The following is an 18,368-nucleotide window of genomic DNA, read 5'->3' as shown; positions in this document are numbered from 1 at the left end:
TTTCCTGTCTGTCCGTTCAGGAGGCACTCTGGCAGTCACACTTCCACCATCAAAAACTTTAACTGCTAGGACTGAAGCCTGAAGCTGTACTGCTGTACAAGCAGAGCTGGGGACAAGATCTTCCTGGAGGCATATCGTGATGGCCCCAGCAGAGATTAGGTTGTGACCTCCTTTCTTTGTCACAGATGGTGAGCAAGGTTTCAGGCTCCACTTGTTACAACTCTGTGTAGCAAGTGTCGGAGGAAGATTGTTGATCCTGAGGATATTGCCTCTTTAACCTGCAAAGGATTGCAGGGGGCCTTTGAGGCGTGCCAGGAATTCAGACTGCTTTAAGAAAACTTAGTTTGAACCTCTGTCCCTACAAGAGACACAGCTTAACTCTTGTTTGGCTGTGCAATCTGATGACCCTGACCTGCCCTAGGAGATGATGGTTATTTTTTGTTCCCAGTTAGTCCTTGTCCTCAGCTGAGGTTGTCAGAGATGGCAAACGTCTCCCAGGAGATGGTGTGTGAAACTATTTGCTGTCATCTCAGAAAAGAAGAAAATCAGAGGGTATTCCTGTTTCTCATTAGGTGGGAAGGTGGGGAGACAGGGTCTTGCCCTTCCCCTTAGTATTGACAGAAGTGCTTGTGATGGAGTGAGGTGGACCTGGGTGACTGTTCACTTCTTGGTGATTCCAGGGGTTGCCTGGAACCTGGAACCCTGTCCCACTGTTCCCTCTCCAGATTTTGTACTTCTGTACCATACACTGGTGGTATAACTAAAGCTGTACCCTTTTCTGTGAGGTGGAAGATTTGCTTTCTTCTCTATCTTTTTTGTTTTTGAGATGGAGAATTGGCGTGACACAATTTGTGGAGCCGAACTGTGAATTTTGATACATTTATCCTCTTCTTTTCAGTTTTAAGTTGGGTGACAGGGTGAAAGAAGGAAGTGGTTTACTGAGTCACTTCAATTTATTTTTTTAATTTTATCACAACTACCAGTAGTAACCACAGGGAGAACATGCAAACAGTGGGTATTCGACGTAAAGCTATCTATAGGAAAGGCTGCTCATTGAGAACCTGCTGCCAGCGAGGCTACAGGCTGCCAGTAAGTGTCCACGGGGTCGCTTGGGCTGAGGATCTGGCTGTGGCATCTGCCTCCCAAGCCTACAGCCTGGCTATGAATTGTATGGTCTTTTAGTCATTTGCAGAGAAATTCTTGGGAGTAGAAGCTGTGCATGGGAATGGTGATAAATGGATTTAGGAAGAGGACAGATAATAGTTTTGCTTGATGGGTTTTGTTACTCCTGAAAGCAAGCAGCATGGTAACAGAGCTTTGAGCAAAGTCCTCTGTTGTTCTTGAAATGCACAGAGGTATCCTAGTATTCCCAGTAGTTTATTATCCCTTGCTCATCGTGAGTGTTTTTAGGGACACTATTTTGTCCCCACCCAGAACAGAGCATTTGTGGTCTGTTTGAAGATCCCATTGCTGATGGGTTTTCTTTGAGCAATGAGTTAACTGGCAGTGACTAAGGAAGAGGACACTGTGACGGAGTAGCTGAACCTAAAACTGTAATTCCAGTGGAAGGAATAGATTTGTCGCACTGATACAGAAATTGTATCACTTCTCATATGGTTTGAGGGAGTCTTTATGTTCAGAAATCAGACACTTTTCCAGCAAAACAAGGCTTGTACGGTAGGGTAACTGTGCTTTTTTGGTTTAAGGCTTTGCTCTAATTTAGGAATTTTAAGTGTGTTTTTCGTGTGCTTTAAAATATTATGAAAAATCCATAATAAATCATATTTTTATGTTTTATGCTGAATCTAAAAATAATTTTTACTTCATTAAGGGAAGGGAGAGCGGCATTTCCGTTTTACATTATCCTGAATGTCTAGGATTAATTACTTTCATTTCTTTTGTATTGTGAATTTTTTCTCAGTATGGATTTTTCTGCTTGGATACAGATTGCAAGTTCTAATAATTTTGAAACCAAAGTGTATATATTTAAAAATTAAGATTTGTTTGAGTCACTAAAAACTGAACCTTGCTTGTGATTTTTAAGTGTGTACATGTATTCAGCTTTATTTTTTGTAGATATGTGATCTACCTTTTATACTTTGGTTTAGGGAGTACATTAGTTCTTATGCTAGAAACCATCATCATACTGCAGGTTTCAGAGCTTTTAGAGATGATAATCACTGTTTTCTACCTTTCTTGGAAATGCTGGTCAGAGTGTAGGACCAATTTTCAGTATGTATGACCTCCTATGCTATCCCAAGTGTTTTCTCTGTGCTCCCGCTGCCTCCTCCCCTTTCCTCTGTGTTTTCCCTGCCTTGTTTTTTTGGGCAGTAGAGACTGTGTGAGGTGGCTGTACGGTGTGTTCACAGGCATGCGGCCGGGGTTGTTGCTTCTTCTGGGCTGCTAAATTGACCATTCCTTGCCATTCGGCTCATCACTCTTATAACCATCAGCATTCAAAGGCTCTGGAGCTCAGGGTTGGATTGTCCTTCTAAAACGGCAGCACTTGAAGCCATAAAGTAGTGTCACATACTACTTTGATGATTGTATTTGGTTGTGTGCCAGGAGGTGGTGGTGCATTCAAGCATGTGCACATTTCCAGCGTCACCAGCGCCTCTTTTGTCCTTCTCAGAGGGAATGCACTGTATTTTTTCCTTGGCAGTCTAATGTCATTTCAGTGTAAGGAACACAAAACCTTGATGAGAAGCTTTTCTTTCTCTGCTTGTAATGTAGCATTAATCATTTGAAAATTATTCATGAGATGGAAAACAAAGGGGCCAGGAGAATAATTGCTGGGCAGTCAACAGTGAAAGCAGTTCATAGGCTGCTGTAGTTTTGTTTGCATTTATTTAATCCTGATGAGTGATGTTTTGGAGAAAAATTAAGATTGCCTAATACTCCTATTCCTTCACTGAAAGGGCAAAGTCAGTTTGGGACCTGTTTTGAGATCTCCCACTAGCTCTCCAGCCATACCAAGTCTCAGCAATTGCCCATCTGAAATGGCTTAGTTTACCTTTCTGCACCCCTGGAAGGGCTTACTGGCTTTCAGGGCACAAACCTGGCCAGCAGAGGAGGTAATTCCTTGGGATATCTGAGGCAGCAGCTCCCCAGGCAATTTCCTTCATTTGCCACCCATTTTTAAGTTGTTCTGTCTTGTTTGTTTGTTTGTCTGTTTGGAGATTGTTGTTGTTTTGTTTGATTTGGGAGTTATTTTGGGGTTTTTGTTTTGTTTTCAACTTGGAGGCTTCTTCAGTCTTTTGTAGTATCTACTAGGAAACCTCTACTGTGAAAAGTAGAAGCCCCAGCACCTGGGGCTTGTCCTCATGTCTAAAGACGTTTTATCCCACCACAACAGAATAAAGTAAACCTTCCGGACAATATCTACAGTAGTAGAATGCAAGTAGAAGTCAACTTGTTTAAAGATAAGACTTTTAAGTCTTCTTTTTTCAGGCTTAGGATCTTCAGGCATCATAAACAGGGGTGCTTAAGTGTGAAAGGTGTATTTCTGACTGAGTTTGAAAATCTGTTGGGAAGAGGCTTTTAATTCCAAGACAGTAATGGAATGGAAGGTCCTGGATCTAGAAAGTGCAGATCAGTAATTGCTTGTGTTTTTCCACATGCTCTAGGCTATGACAATAAATATAAATGGTGAATTTATTGGATATCCCTTCCTCCTCTTTTTGGTGTGGTTTCTTTTCTTTCTCTTTTTGAGTTTGTTAGCCTATGGAATACAGGGTCAATATGAGTAGCTGCACCCATCTTAAAGCTTCAACTGCTTGCCAGCTTGTTTATAACTTTTTTTAAAGAGGCAAAAATGGCAGGACAAAACTAATTCATGCTGTGTCATATGGTTTCTTCTTTACACACCTACTCATGCACGGATCATCCACTGATTAACAGTGTAAATTGCTAGCTGTAATGCTAACCTGCATCTTCAGCCGCTGGTCTGTCATTCCTCTCAGCTCTCAGTTTGGTCCCGGTCTGAATTATTAAAGCGTATGTGGGTTAATCTGTACCTCCTACCGGCTGTAGAGAAATACTGGCACAGAGAAAAAAGGCAGCATTTTCCCAGTAGAGGGAGGTATTGTAAAGCTCAGACAAAGTAGGTTTGTGCTTGCTGGAGAAAAGTGTGCCTTTTTGCAGGGTTTTTTTTCTGTTGAATTTAGGAATTCATGGGGTAGCACATCCAGAGAGCTTGGAGAAAGAAGGCAAAGGACCTAGCTTCACGTTCAGGCAGACAGAATATATTCTCATATTTTCTTTTATGTTTTTTTGTTGTCATTGGAATAGGATAGTTGGAGTAAAAGGAGGGATCTCTGCCTCGCTTCACTGAAACCTTGTGGGCCATCAGCAGTGAAGGTGGAGATGTTTTTGGTACTGACAGGTTGAGAAAGGATCCCCATGCTTACCGTAACAGCCCCCCTGCCTTTGCTTTACCCTCTCGAATCCCAAAAGACTTCAGTGGGTTGAGTGCATCACTGCTCTGGAGAGTGTTGAGCACACAACAGAATCATAAAATGGTTTGGTTGGAAGGGATCTTAGAGATCATCTAGTTGCAACCCCCACACCATGGGCAGGGACACCTTCCATTAGACCAGGCTGCAACGGTCATGTAGTTTCTTATTCTACATTGTATGGCAGGGACAGCCATCCATAGAAGAGATTTAGCAAAAACTAGCAACTGCTGTTAAATTGCAACAAACGTGCTTGGTCAGCTGGATCATGGACATAAATGCAAAGATCTGCTTTGTAGTGTCCACAATTTAGTTCAGTGCCTCATTACTAGTCCAGAAATTAAATATGCATGCTTCAGGGTTGATCAGTCACTAAGTGGAACCAAGCAAGAAACATCAAAACAGATGTTGGAGTCACATTAGACAAGGAAGAAAACATGTAATTAGTTAATTATTTAACTCTTTGAATCAACAATTAAGTCTCTCATGAAGTTTAGAAATTTTAGTTTCAAGGTGTATGTCCTTAGATTTGTGGCTTGATATTCTCTTCGGGCATTTCATTTTATCACTGCCTACCCTAGCAGGAGCCCATGGTACAGTATGCTATTCCTTGACACCCAAACCAACCTGCAGGGTCTCACCTCACAGATTACTTCAGAGAGGCATGAAGCTTCATTTGCACCGGCGCATCAGCTGGGTGCTTCAGGGGTTCTTGCAAAACTGCTAGAACAGTTATTGCCACCTTCCTTCACGTGCTCCAGTGAGTCCTTCACTGATGTACAAACCTTTTCCTTCACTTTAAAGTGTGCTTTTCTTCCAAACCTTGTGAAAAATAGTAGAAAACCGTCACTCTTGGACTCATTCATCTGGAAACTCATTCCAGTGATAAGCTGGCTTAGCAATGAGGGGATGGAGGAACATCCTCCCCTTTTAACATGCAGCCACCTTTGAACTGTGTGCGCCCTACAGGCATTCCTATATTTTTCTTTTAACACTCTTCTGATTATTTTTTTGCCTGTTTAGGCTGTCCTGACAACAGTTTTTTCTATCGCTTTGAAAATCTTCAACTAAATTTCATTGAAATTTGGTAGTTTCTTCGAAGTTTGAAAAAAAAATAAAACCAAGAACCACCAGAAAAAAACCAGTGCACTAGAGCAAATAAAAGATCAAACACATTGATAAAGAGTTTTCTGTGTGGAATGGGAGACCTAAAACTTCATCTTTTCTGGTCAACATAGTTAATGTGCATTCTCTGTAATACAGGCTCATGAAGAAATTTATTGAATTTGAAGCACTTGGCGGTATTTTCGTTATTCCTCGATTCAGCTACATGTTTTCCAACATCGTGAATTACTGTTCACATCCTTTTGAACATAGCATAAAGTAACTAGACATAACTTGTCCATCTTAAAAGGTTTTTAAATTGGAAAATTCTGCTGAATACCTACAGTCACCAGAACAGCAGTACTTTCACAGAAATATAAGGAGTGCTGCAGGCCTGGTATATCAAGATAAATGCTCTGCAGGACTGCAGTGAAAAGTCAACTGTGAGCATTGTCCCATGTAATAAAAAGTCATTCTTGCTTGTGATGAATGAAGGACTACATACTTCCGTCTTGGTTCCACCTTTAGCTTTTTCTGTGGTCATGAGGAAGGTCAGTTGCATGAGGGAAGAGTCACGCACTGGAAAATGAAGAGTAAACTTTCAAAGTACAGGACATACAAAAGAAGGCTGCGTGTTACTGGTAAAAAGAAAAACTGTGGTAACTTGGCCAGTCCTCAAAAATTCTGGTGGAATGTGAAAGGTCCAAATGGCCCCGTCCCACGCGAGAAGAATGTAATCTCTCAAAAAAGGAATTATAAACAGCAGATCAGGCCTGGAAGGTAAAAAGGGGTGTGGGGAGCAGGAGGCACTCTCAGGGAAAGTTCTTCCTGCAGAGCCAGGTCCATCCAAGTTGTTTTCTGGCAGTCTTTAAGCAACTCAGTGGAGAAATGTCATTTGTGTTTTGCAGCATCTCTCAGAAAAACCTCCCTTATAACTTATATTTGATACTCAGAAGTTAAGATTTGACTGTTTGGGTAAATTCAGATTTGAAACCTTGTCTCTTGTGAGTATTGGTGGACAAACCCACAGGGCATTTCTCCTTGTAGAAAGCTTTTAGCTTGTTCTCAAGTCCTCCAAGAAAGTATTTTCTAAATCATCTTAGACCCCTGTTGAAGTTTGCTGGAGAAGCCCGTGAAATAATAATGCTATGGAGCTGACTCCCCGGTCTTATTTTAAAAACCTAACCATCTTGCCCTCCTTTATATTGAAGTGGATTTGATCTGTATAACAACTCATTTTTGTCTGTGAACTCCTTGTATTCCTTCAATTTTCATACTCTGTCTGGTGCTATTAGTTGTAAATTGATACTAGTTTGGAGCAGCTCTGGTTTTCAAGGGCATTTGAGTAAAAGCTGTTGTTCCATAGGCTGTCCAAGCACAGCGCTTGCTCATGCAAATAAACGTAAGTTTTAATGTGATGTGCTTCACACTAATGCAACCTGCAGCAAAGCGGGTGAAGCTTTGTCCTTTAATTTTTTATAGGCTTATGTTGTGTTTAATACAAAAGTATTCAGTATTTGCTGAACAGTCTTATTCACTGTAGTGAATAAGAATCTATGAACACACATGTGGGTAAGAGTTCAATTTCAGTAGCTTACAAAGAGCTTTTTCACAGAAAAAAATCTACTCTGTCATCACTTTTTAGATTATTATTATCTAAAATAGATCATTTGGATAAAGATAAATCATTGGTACACAGATATTTAAAACAGAAAATAAACTGTAGTGTATAAAAGCTGCTGTGCCATGAGCATGTCATGTGCTGTCCTTAACCTCCACTCATAACAGTGTTAACTTTTCATTGAATCACTGATTAATTGACTGCTGAGAATTGGCATTTAATTAGGTTTAAGCTTATCCTACTGCATATGGAGAAACAATTTTAAATATTTCATTTAATACTGGAATGCAGCATGTTTAGGCAAATACTGTGATTTTTCCCTTTTATTTTCTGAAGACAGGAGCTCAGATGTATCCTTCTTGTTGACAGTTCGGTGCACGCAACCTTCTAACATCATATAAATCACTTCAAATTTTTGCAACCATTATCTATTTGGCATGTTATGTGATTACTTTTCCAAAACAATTTCTGTTATTTTTCCATTGTGTGATGTTTAATATTGTATGTTGATGACATTCCAGACTGAAGCACATTGATAGTATTATATAAATTACCGTGTTTGTGTTCGGTCTGGTAATCTTAACAAAATTGGTGTCAAGTGATATACCCAGTATTACCTATGTAACACTTTTTTTTTTTGTTACAGGAGTTGAAAAATACTCTTACACGTATTCTGCTACAAAATAAACACTTTAATAATGAACTGTGTAATTCATACCACGTAGAACTTGTTTCCTATCCTAGTCAAAACAGTCCTTGCAAATTATTAGGTTTCTTGGCTTTTATTAAATGCAAGCTCATTGAAAAAACACTCTGAATTAAGTTTTTGTTTATATATGTCAAGCATAATGTCAAAGACATTGTAAAAATTTTTCAAGAAGCAATAAGCTGTTTGAAGCCTCCTGAAATGAAGCGTTTTATTTATTATTAGAAAATTACTAAGTGAGATGAGGCACAGAGCTTGCAAAATTCCCTGCTAACTACCTTCCTGCCTTGCAGGAAACCTTAAGCACTTCCATTCCTGTTTTATAATTACACGGGACACTCCATCACTACGAGATGTGACAAATGGTTGCAGCAGTGGTGTTTTGATAGCTGAGAGTAGAAAGAAAATTACATTGTGGTTTTCTTCTTATTTCTGAGGTGGGTGGAAAAGAGGAATTTCTGACAAGCACGGTGCTGTTATGTTTCCAAAAGAATATTTTAATGCTGGTTACTGAAGTTACTTTGTGGCACACTTTTCTGCCTTAACCTCCCCAAAAGAGTTTGCCAACGTGTTTGAGTAACTGGGAATTTTCATAAGTCTATTGACTTTCCTTTTGTCATAAATTATAGCGGGAAAGAGTTAACAGCTCATTGCAGTCCTGGAGATGTGTAGCTTCTTGCCGAGGCGCTGGGAGAGCCGAGGCTCTGGGAGAGCTGCCTGCTTTGCCCAGCACAGGACAGGGTCATGCCTGTCAGAGCAGGGAGAGTTTGAGGAAAGCTGGAGGGAAGGGGGTGAGCTTGTCGCAGGCATCCCTTAGGTGTGATCCACTGATAAAGGAAATGTGGTGCCCTTTGGGAGGGTGTGTACCTATGAGAAACAGGAAGCTCAGCGGCGGCTGCCTGCCTGCCCTGCCTGCAGAGGTTGGTCGCTCCGGCGGGCGCAGGTGTGCCGACACACCGCCCAGCCACTTCTCTCCAGGCATCTTGGCAGCCACACTCCTCGGCAGCAACATCTGGAAGAGGCGGGGGGAAAGAAACCCAACCCAAAGCCAAAACACCCCCCCACCTTTAAAAAAAACAACAACCCTTCAGGTAGAGGAATATGACGGCCTTGCAGCTGAAAGAGTTGTCACACTCAGGTCTGTACAGGAGGAGACGGGATCGCCCCGATAGTGTCCTGCCCGGGTCACAGGAAGAGAATCTCAGGTGAGTGTGAATGGCTGGGGTACTGAGCCCTTCTCTGCTGCCTGCTTTTTTCGGTAGTTTTAACAAACAAAATGCAAACACAGCTCTGGAAAGTCACTGCAAAACACATGCTTTAAGAAGCAGTCCCGAAGCACTACAGGAAAAACCTTGAAGGAGAGATAACAGGAGCCATACAGCGACCTTGTGCATACTGGCAATGGTATGACAGCTTTCCCTGACTCTGTGAAGGGGAAATGTTAGCCAGTGTTTGCTTCTGGATCCCTTCTGACAGGTAACATTGCAAGTAAATAAACTTTTCAGAGCCTGGCAACTTTGCTTGGTCTGCTTTGAAACTAGTTCTTGGTCACCCAGGTGCTGTGGGTTGTACTGCTTCTTGGGAGTCTTGGCGTAGTCCCTGTGCCAGGCTGGTCTTGTGGAGCTGGGGTGGCTGCTGGGCTCCGACTTTCTTCATGGGGGATTCTTTGTTGCGGAAAGGGCTTTAGACAAAAGAATGCAGCAGGACCACTTAGCCTGACCTTACTCAGGAAGGGTGACCAAAAATCGGAAAGCCATTTAATGTCTGGGATTTTCTTCCTGATGCTATGAACCTTTTGAAAAGAGTAACAGTGAATTTGCAAAGAGCTGCTGTTTGGAGCAGGAAGATTAAAGAATTGTTTGTAACCTAAGAGCAGACACCCAAAAAAAAAGTAAAAATGCAAAGGTGTTTTTATAAGTGCGCTTGGAGTGAAAGCAATCTGTTTCCACTTCAAGCTCCTCAGAAAAGGAATCTTGTGTGTCTGCTAACAAAAGCCTCGGTGGAGAGGAAGTACTTCCTATCTCCTAATGCCTGTCTCATTGTATTTTTAGATTATTTTTCCTTGGTGGTTGTTCTGCATCAGTTTGGAGTGCTGTACAAGTTAAAAAGTTTTTGTTATTGCGTTTTTGTTAACTGAGTTAGCAATTTCAGGAGAATGGTAATTCAGATCTGAGAGACTTGCCCTTTGGTTATAACTAAGCACCTTAATTAAAAATTATTGTGGCAAAATGCATGATTGTAACGTACTAAGATTATTTGCCATGAGATATCAGAAATATCAGATCACTTCTAGGAACGTGTTAACTTGCACGCTTTATATGTGTACTTGGTATCTATCTGTAGTATTAATTCGGAATTGATTTCCTAGATGGATTTGTAATAGCATGAGGAGTATGTATTATTTCCACATGACTGCAGATAAAAGACTAACCAGACTAATTAGAGTAAGAGATGTGCAGAGATTCTTGACTTCCTTATATTTAGTTTCTTTTATACAAAACTAGCCATGAGGAAGAATAGCTCTATTAAGGGGGGAGAAGCTGCTTTTTAAAGCCTATACATAAAAGCGAGTATTAGCTCTCTGTGGTTGTGTTGCTGTTATTAGTATGCACATCCAAGATGGGAATAACACCATTTTTGGGCTGGATAGGAGGAAGGGGTGGGTTGTCTGCACCAGTATAAGTCTAGATGTTTTGATCTCCTAAGCTGATCATCCTAAAAGATGAGAAATATGTGAAACAGGGATCAGTCTAGAGAAATAAAATCCAAGCTGGAGGAAATAGCAAATCAGAGGACTTGTGAATCAACTCAGGGCAGGGTGTTAGAGGTACGAGAGGGTGAATAGAGCATGGTCAGATGATGCTCCTAGAGCAGGGGTCAACATGTACCTGCAGACAGAGCTTATCTTGTATTTGCTAATAGCTTAAGCTGGTTCTTATTTAAACTAAACCTTGCTCCTTCCTAATCCGTTTTGTGATATTTCAGTGAGTTGCCAGGCAGCCTTATTTGTCAGTTTTACTTCATTCTCCATGACAAAAGGTTATGGCATTATAAATACAAAATAATGACATAACAACAGGGCAAAGAGCTGTTGGGAACAAAGAGAAAAAGCTCGTTAGTTTTCTAAAACTGGAAACCTTTAGCTTTTTCCATGTATTCTCCCCAGTGACACTTAGATGCCTGTCCTTAGCAAATACTTTCAGGGTATCTAAAGTCCACAAGGAATACACGAGGTTTCTTCAGTGTCTACTGCATATAGGTTGTCATCCATGGCTTTGCAATGCCCTCCCATAGTGTCTCTCTCCAGTTCTTTGTTCTAATGCCTTTGTGTTTTGTTTTACATACATATTAACCCACGTGTTAAATAATATTAGCCCTTGAGCAACAGTTAACTGAAAGCTGCTTTCTTGGTTCAAGTACCCTACTTTTCTAATCCTGAACCAATATGTACTCGAGATGCCAATTTCCTCAGGATACCCTGTGAGAATTTCTGTATTGGGGGAAAAAAATAAGATTTAAATCATCCTTTGTTAAGGTCATACGTGGTATTTGCCAGTTTTCATTTTAGAGCCTTTTACACCTTACCACAGTATGAGATTTCTCTCTCCAGCCTTTTTTGGGGTACGTGTCTTCTTTGGTGGTGGTTTCCTAGGATCCATTCTGGGCTGTTGCTCTGGTAAGGCAAAAAGAGCAGTACGTAACCCATCAGACAGCTGCTTACACCCTTTTCCTTGGCTGCAGGGTGTCTTGCGCTGCCTCCGCTCTGCTGCTGCAAGTACCACTGTAGTTGCAGTTCCTGGGTCTGGCCATGGCAGCAGGAACTGGATGCTGCTCCTTGGGATGGGGACTTGTGTTGCCCACAAACTGCAACTGAGACATAGCCAAATGTTGGCACTATCAGTGCTGCAAAGCAGCTCGGTGGGGCTTGGTGTCAAAATTCCTCCTTTGCTCTTTCCTGGGAACATCAGTGTCATTTGTACTTAAAACACCTGAGATTAGTAATGATTAGGGCACTGTGAAGCAACGTACTGAAACTCCTAAATGTGCACCAGAACATAGATTTATCACATACATTTAATTTTCCAGAAGCCAAAATTTCTTGAAACAATTGTCTTTACAGTATAAAAATAATTTTCTGTGTTGATACAGCTTCTTGATAGGTTGTGCGCCAAGGGGCTTTGGGCTCTGCAACAGGATGCTGAGCTTTAGCTTCTGCATCTGTGTCCACTGATGTCGCTGCACCCAAACTTTGACCCTCATCATCATCTTCCAGATCTGCTATTCAGTTTATGATGAGTCAGTCTCTTTGCAGGAAAGACTGCAGGAGTATAATTTGGCTCTTTCCATTAAGTTTTATAGCTTGTCAGATTTCCCTTTACAATAAAAGCTCCTAAATGAATGTTTAAATTTAACAGAGGCTCTCCAAACACCTCTTGCTCTAGCAAATAGGTGCCAGGTCATCTTGAGGGGAACTCATCTCAGGCAGCTGTAGCTATCTGTGAGGCTCAATTTACGAGCAGCAGAGCTTGTTTTAGTGCATGGGTTTGCTCTTTTTGCCCATGCACTTGCTGTGATTGCATTGCATTGCTTTTGCTGCCCTGCTGCAGTTTGCAGGCTGGGGCTTGGGGCTAGCTCAGAATCTGCCCCAGGTACCTCAGTGTTTTAGGTGGTACAATGTGGTGGCCAAGCAGCTGAGCTGTCCCACTGGCAGCAGTGAGGACCTGAGGGGGCTGGGAAGGACTGCCAGAGTCCATCCAGTGCAGGAGAATGAGGACATTTCAAGGGAAACCACCAACAGCTGTAAATAGCAAACCCTAAGCTCAACCAAGATCAGGACCAGGGTGGGAGGGTAGGACTCATCCCCCTCTTTTAGTAAGCTAGCCTAGGATGGAGTGTGTTGTCCCTCTCGTCCTCTCCACCCCACTTTCTCCTGGCATAACCCATGTCCAGGTTATGCCATTGGCTGCAGTGAAGTGAGAGAAGTCCCAGCCCTTGTCCTGACAGGACAAGCACATTAATGGGGATGGGAAATTTGGCTTCTCTTTCTACCTCTACCTACCCACTCCATTCATCACTTAACAAATCCCATAAGCTCTCTGTCAGTCTTTTAATCTGGTACTGTAGATGCAACTGGTGCTTTACTGACCTTATAGGGAACTGGAAGATACAAGGACTCCCTGAAACATCTCAGCCTTGGCCATATTGATCAACATAACTGGTCTACTCTGGCCTCCAATTGGGAAGTCTGGAGACACACCATCTATAACACTGCTGATGCCTTTGAGAAAGCACGCAGGATCACTCTTGAGGAGAAAAGACAATGCAGAAAGAATCGTGCCTTGCAGAATATACCACCTAAGGAGTCTTTCTGTTGTGCCTTTGGCAACCGGACGTGTCTATCTCCTATTGGCCTTTTTAGCCACCAACATGCTTGTAACAAATGTGGGTAGAGCCCTCCCCAAATCTTCGTTCACAAAGCCCAGCCATGATGATGATGAGAGAGCTGGAGCCTGCCAGCCCCATATAAAGGTGGTCTGGATAGCTCATCCTTTTCTTGAATTTGCACAGTACAAAAATGTTGTTGGTTTAGACCTCCGCTGAGAAAGGGATGCTGAATGCAGACTTCTCTTCCCCTGCTTGAGCTGGACTCACCAGCTCATAGACCTTAATTATGAAGGATGCTCCCCAGGCACAGAGTTCAAGGTACAGGGGGTTGCCTGGCACCTTCCTCTCCACCCTGTCTGCAACAGATGCAGCAGTCACTGAACTAAGTGCAGCCTGAGAAATCTGCTTTTCAGAACGGAGGGGAAGACTTGTTCTTTTCCAGCTTTTGGGAGGAAAAGTTTTTGGGGGAAAAAGATGACGTCTCTGATAGATCTCGCCTTGCCTCATCTTTGGAAACGGTGTGTAAAAAATTCTGTGTGCTGAGCTATTCTTTCTTGCTTTTCTATGCAAACAGGATGCAAAGGAAAGTGTATACATACGTTTATGATTAATCATTAGGAGTCAGCAGCAGTATGCTTGCTATTTTTGCTCTTTCCCCTTCTCATCCCATGGCCTTTGTAAAAATAAAATGATTCCTCTGAAAAAATTGATACTGTTAATTCACAAAGCTCAGCATAAAGTACTGGCAAAAGCAGCAGCAATTCTCTTCAGTTTTTATTTTGACAATTAACAATTAAAATAAATTTGATAACAGTTGTCTGTAGCCCTTTTTTCTAAGTCCATATGCATTCAAAGGCCATTAAAAATATAAACAAGAGTCTCAAGTTTTTTACCAAACAGTAAATATCAGCATTTACAATAAATAATCATTGGCAAGCTTCCATCAGTGGATGTCAGTTACTTGGGTAGTTCACTGCTCTCTTCCCCTGTGCAGAAAGCACTGTAGATGTTTTCCACATTAATAGGTCTAAAGTATCTGCATTCCCTGTGCTCTCTGCTGCTGAAACTGATGGGGGTACATCTGTGTGAGTAGGTGCAGGCAATCTTCTGCTGGATCTGTTCAGGCTCCCGCCTGCCTTGCACATTGACTCCAGGCTGGAAGGCATGTGGATGTGCCCCAAAATTTCATGCACAAAGACTCCCTTGCAGATGAAGCAAGATACATAAGCACATTCTTCCGTCCCACTGAGCCTTAGGGGATAGGCTCTGCACAGCAAAGCTCGTAGGTGAGTATAAGAAGAAACAAATGAATAAAATCCCCCCATCAGCAATGTGGTAGGGCTGAGTGTCTCTTTCTTTATGAGATACAGCATTTGGGAGTTGTGCGAGGTCACAAATCTCCTCAGCCTGCCATCGGAAACCCCATGTGTAGCAGACAGACAAGGTGTGCAGCTGTTTCCAGCCATACATCTGTCCTGCTCTTCCTAGGAGGAAGGAAAGGAGATGCTGGTCAGGGACTGTCTGGTAAACCAGGGACCCTGTTGAGATTTCAGATGCCTTAGGATACTGAGAATAGGATAAGGAGGAAAGAAAAGATCTGTCTGCAGCTGGAAACATTCTTAGATTTGATTTCTGTTGGTAATGTTTCTTAATACAGTCACCAGTGTCAATATTTATATTGCCACTTCCTGTGAGTAGATGTTTCACTTACTCATAGTGCCAGTGTCGGCAGGTGAAGCAGTAATTATTCCATACATTAGTAAAAAAAGTCATTAATTTATTAAAGCAGAAAAAACTTGAAAATCAGTGTTAAGACAAAAAAATTATGTTTCTTCATTTGCTCTGGTTAAAAACTCTGCTGGAATAGTGGAGAGCTGGGAGCTACAAATACTCATTTGAATCAGATGCTTGGGAACTCTGGATTAAGAAACACTTTGGCATGTCTGGGAACTGCTTTAATTGAAGAAGGGATTTGTCCATGTAAATATAACATGGAATTGTTGATTATAGTAACATCCAGCCAGCAAAAATATGCTTCATGATTATATTTTAATATTGGGATACTTTAAATTTGTGTTGAGCCTTAGTTTGAGATAATCAAATGACTAGAGGCTTTACTTTTCATTTGTGCTGTACTTTTCATTGCTCTAGGGGTTAAAATAACTCCTGAGGAACACACCCTTTTTTGCTTGCCTTCTCTCTCACCTCTTGTCTCCTGCATTGCATAACAACTCCTAAGCAATTTTGTTTGACTTGCTCACCCTGATTATCACCTCCCTGTGACTCCAAATGACTAGAGACAGCTGTTTGAGTAACAGCAACCCAAGCAGAAAGTACTGTTCCTCTTTAATCTATCATTTTAGTAAATTTTTTAAGGTTCAATGATTATAACTATTAGGATTTTCATTGCTCTTATTTGCAACATTAGCTGACTAAAAGTAAGTTGTAGGTTTCTTTTGCTTTCATTTTCATGAGTTCTGATGATGGCTAATCAGAGGTGTTCTCTAAAGAAAATGGGCTGTGATTGCTCATTATTTTTCATTATAATTAAGCTGTCCTTGGAATGCAGTCTGTCACACTGAAGTGAATTTACACACAGAAGAGAAAAGCTAAATTATTCCAGCATTACCACTTAATAAAAATTACCAATTTGCAGGCACCGGGAAGAACAAGTTTAAAGGTTGTAAGGTTGGGTTCCCTTTCTTTTCATTTTGTTTTTCTGAGGTCTTTGAGCTGTTCTAGGAAATGCAAAGCTAACAGACATGGTGACAGGGGGATCCCAACAGCTGACTGTACTGGAAGCTGAAGTGAGCTTGACTGGGAATGAATGACAAAACCAACCCATTGTGACTGGCCCAGAGGCCCCATGCATCCTTGGCATAGATTACCTCAGGAGAGGGTATTTCAAGGACCCAAAAGGGCATAACTGAGCTTTTGGGATAGTTGCTATAGAGACAGAGGAAATTAGACAGCTGAATACCTTGCCTGTCTCTCAGAATACCCTTCTGCTGTGAGACTGCTGAGGATCAAAGAATAACAGGTACCAATCACTACCACAACAATGCACCATCTACGATATCACACCAAGACTCCATGATTCCCATCCCTGAGATGATTCAGGAATTGGAGAGCCAGGGAGTGGTCAGCAAGACTCACTCACCCTTTAATAGCCTTATTTGGCCAGTGCGTAAGTCCAGTGGAGACTGACGGTATCGTGGCCTGAACGAAGTCATGTGGGGGTGCCTGGAACGATGGGAAAAGACCAAATCGGCAGTGCTGGGGGAAACCCACCTGGGCTGCTGATTTGTGGCAAGACGTCACTGCCGAGGTAAAGAAATTGGCTGCAAAAGCCCGTTATGTAGATGCACATGTACCCAAGAGTTGGGCTACTGAAGAACTTTGCAACAACGGACAGGTGGACCAAGCTGCCAAGATTAAAGTGTCTCAGGTGGATCTAGACAGAGTGAATTATCTCTGGCTTGGTGGGCCCATGACACCTCAGGTCACCAGGGAAGAGATGCAACATACAGATGGGCTTGTGACTGAGGGGTGGACTTAACCATGGACACTGTCTCCCAGGTTATCCATAACTGAAACATGCACTGCAATCAAGCAGGCCAAGCAGGTGAAGCCTCTGTGGTGTTGTGGACAATGGTCGAAATACAAATATGGGAAGGCCTGGCAGATTGATTACATCACACTGCTGTAAACCCACCAAGGCAAGCGCTACATGCCGACAATGGTGAAGACTACCACTGGATGGCTGGAGATGCAGCCTGTGCCTCACATCACTGCCCAGAATACCATCTTGGGCCTTGACAAGCAAGTCCTGTTGCAACATGGCACTCCAGAGGGAATTGAGTTGGACATCGGGACTGATTTCAAAAATAGCTCCATAGACATGTGGGCTAGAGAGCACAGGATTGAGTGGGTATATCATATTCCCTATCACGCACCAGCCTCTGGGAAAATTGAATGGGAGAGAAAAGCAAGCGGGGGAGTGGAGGGGTGGAGGTGACATTAAATTAATGCCATGACAGGGTGGAAACCATTACTGTAAAAAAACTTGGTAATAGTAACCAAAACCTTCCCTTAGCAAAATGCACGGAAGTCTTGCTTCGCTTGAACTGCTGCTAAAATTCATTCCTGCGTGACAGGCCTGCTACCAGGCAGTACAAGATGAAGTACAAGATGAAGTACAAGATGAAGACTTTCAGTTTGTATTACCCTAAATGTTAAGAACATCATAATAAAGTAGGAAAACAATGCTATTTTGTATTAGCTTTATTTGTTGATACATTACTCATCTTAGGAACATAAATGGCATCTGCTTTTTCTCTTGACTGTTGAATATTAGAGCCATTATTTAATTCTGCAGTGTTAACTGAAGATGGCTCAGCTGTCTGCCATCCTCTACTGATTTTAAAGCCTGGTGATGCTGTAGTGAATATAGGAAGAGAAAAATAAAACCAAAACCTAGAGTGACTAATAATTGCAATTTAATATGTGTGCAAGAGAAGAGGAGCAGCTGAGGACATGTTTTCTTTAACACATTCTAGTTCTGCTCAAAACAAATTAATTCAGGAAATGAAGAACTTCGCAATTCCTTATATAGAATAGGCACAAACTAATGAAGGTGAGAAATAGTTATGTTACTGGAAGTGTAGAGTAATAGTAATAAAATAATAATAAAAGATGTATGTGAAAGTGATGTGCTGGTTAGTAAAGCTGAGGGTCAGTCCTCAGCGTGGTGTCTCCAGTGGAAATGTAACTATAATAATGTTGCTGTGAGCTGGGAAGCCTGGTGTTGCAGTTCTCTGCCTTAGAAGAAGCTGCATGGACATACTGGAAGTCTCACCTGATAGCTGGTGTGTTATGTTGAGTCATAGTATTAATTATAGCTCCCAGATGAACCACTCAGGTCATGGTGTTCAGCTTATCAAAACATCAGTTGCACACAGTGCAGGCAGATGGCTCAGGCAGAATCAAAGCCTAGCATTTGCCTTTACACTAAGGATCAGTGGAGGGTTTTTGGTGGATTTCAGTGACAGATGGCATGAACTGAATATTGATGGTATGAAACTTACTCGAGATATAA

The 18,368-nt window shown here is 41.9% G+C and overlaps 1 protein-coding gene across 1 annotated transcript in view; it reads left to right on the top strand.

Annotated features, from left to right (window-relative positions):
• Positions 1-982: 982 nt before the first annotated feature.
• LIMS1 (LIM zinc finger domain containing 1) overlaps positions 983-18,368 on the top strand; it is a 41,903-nt gene continuing 24,517 nt past the window's right edge. The window contains exon 1 of the mRNA XM_018084316.3: positions 983-1,089. The gene's annotated coding sequence lies outside the window, so the exon portion shown is untranslated. The remainder of the gene's footprint in view (positions 1,090-18,368) is intronic.

This window comes from Manacus vitellinus, unplaced genomic scaffold, assembly GCF_001715985.3.
Source record: "Manacus vitellinus isolate BGI_N305 unplaced genomic scaffold, ASM171598v3 scaffold_7_pilon, whole genome shotgun sequence".
In the NCBI taxonomy this organism is placed as follows: domain Eukaryota; kingdom Metazoa; phylum Chordata; class Aves; order Passeriformes; family Pipridae; genus Manacus; species Manacus vitellinus.
The sequence above is the reverse complement of the archived record's forward strand: the minus strand, read 5'-3'. Positions and strand labels throughout refer to the sequence as shown.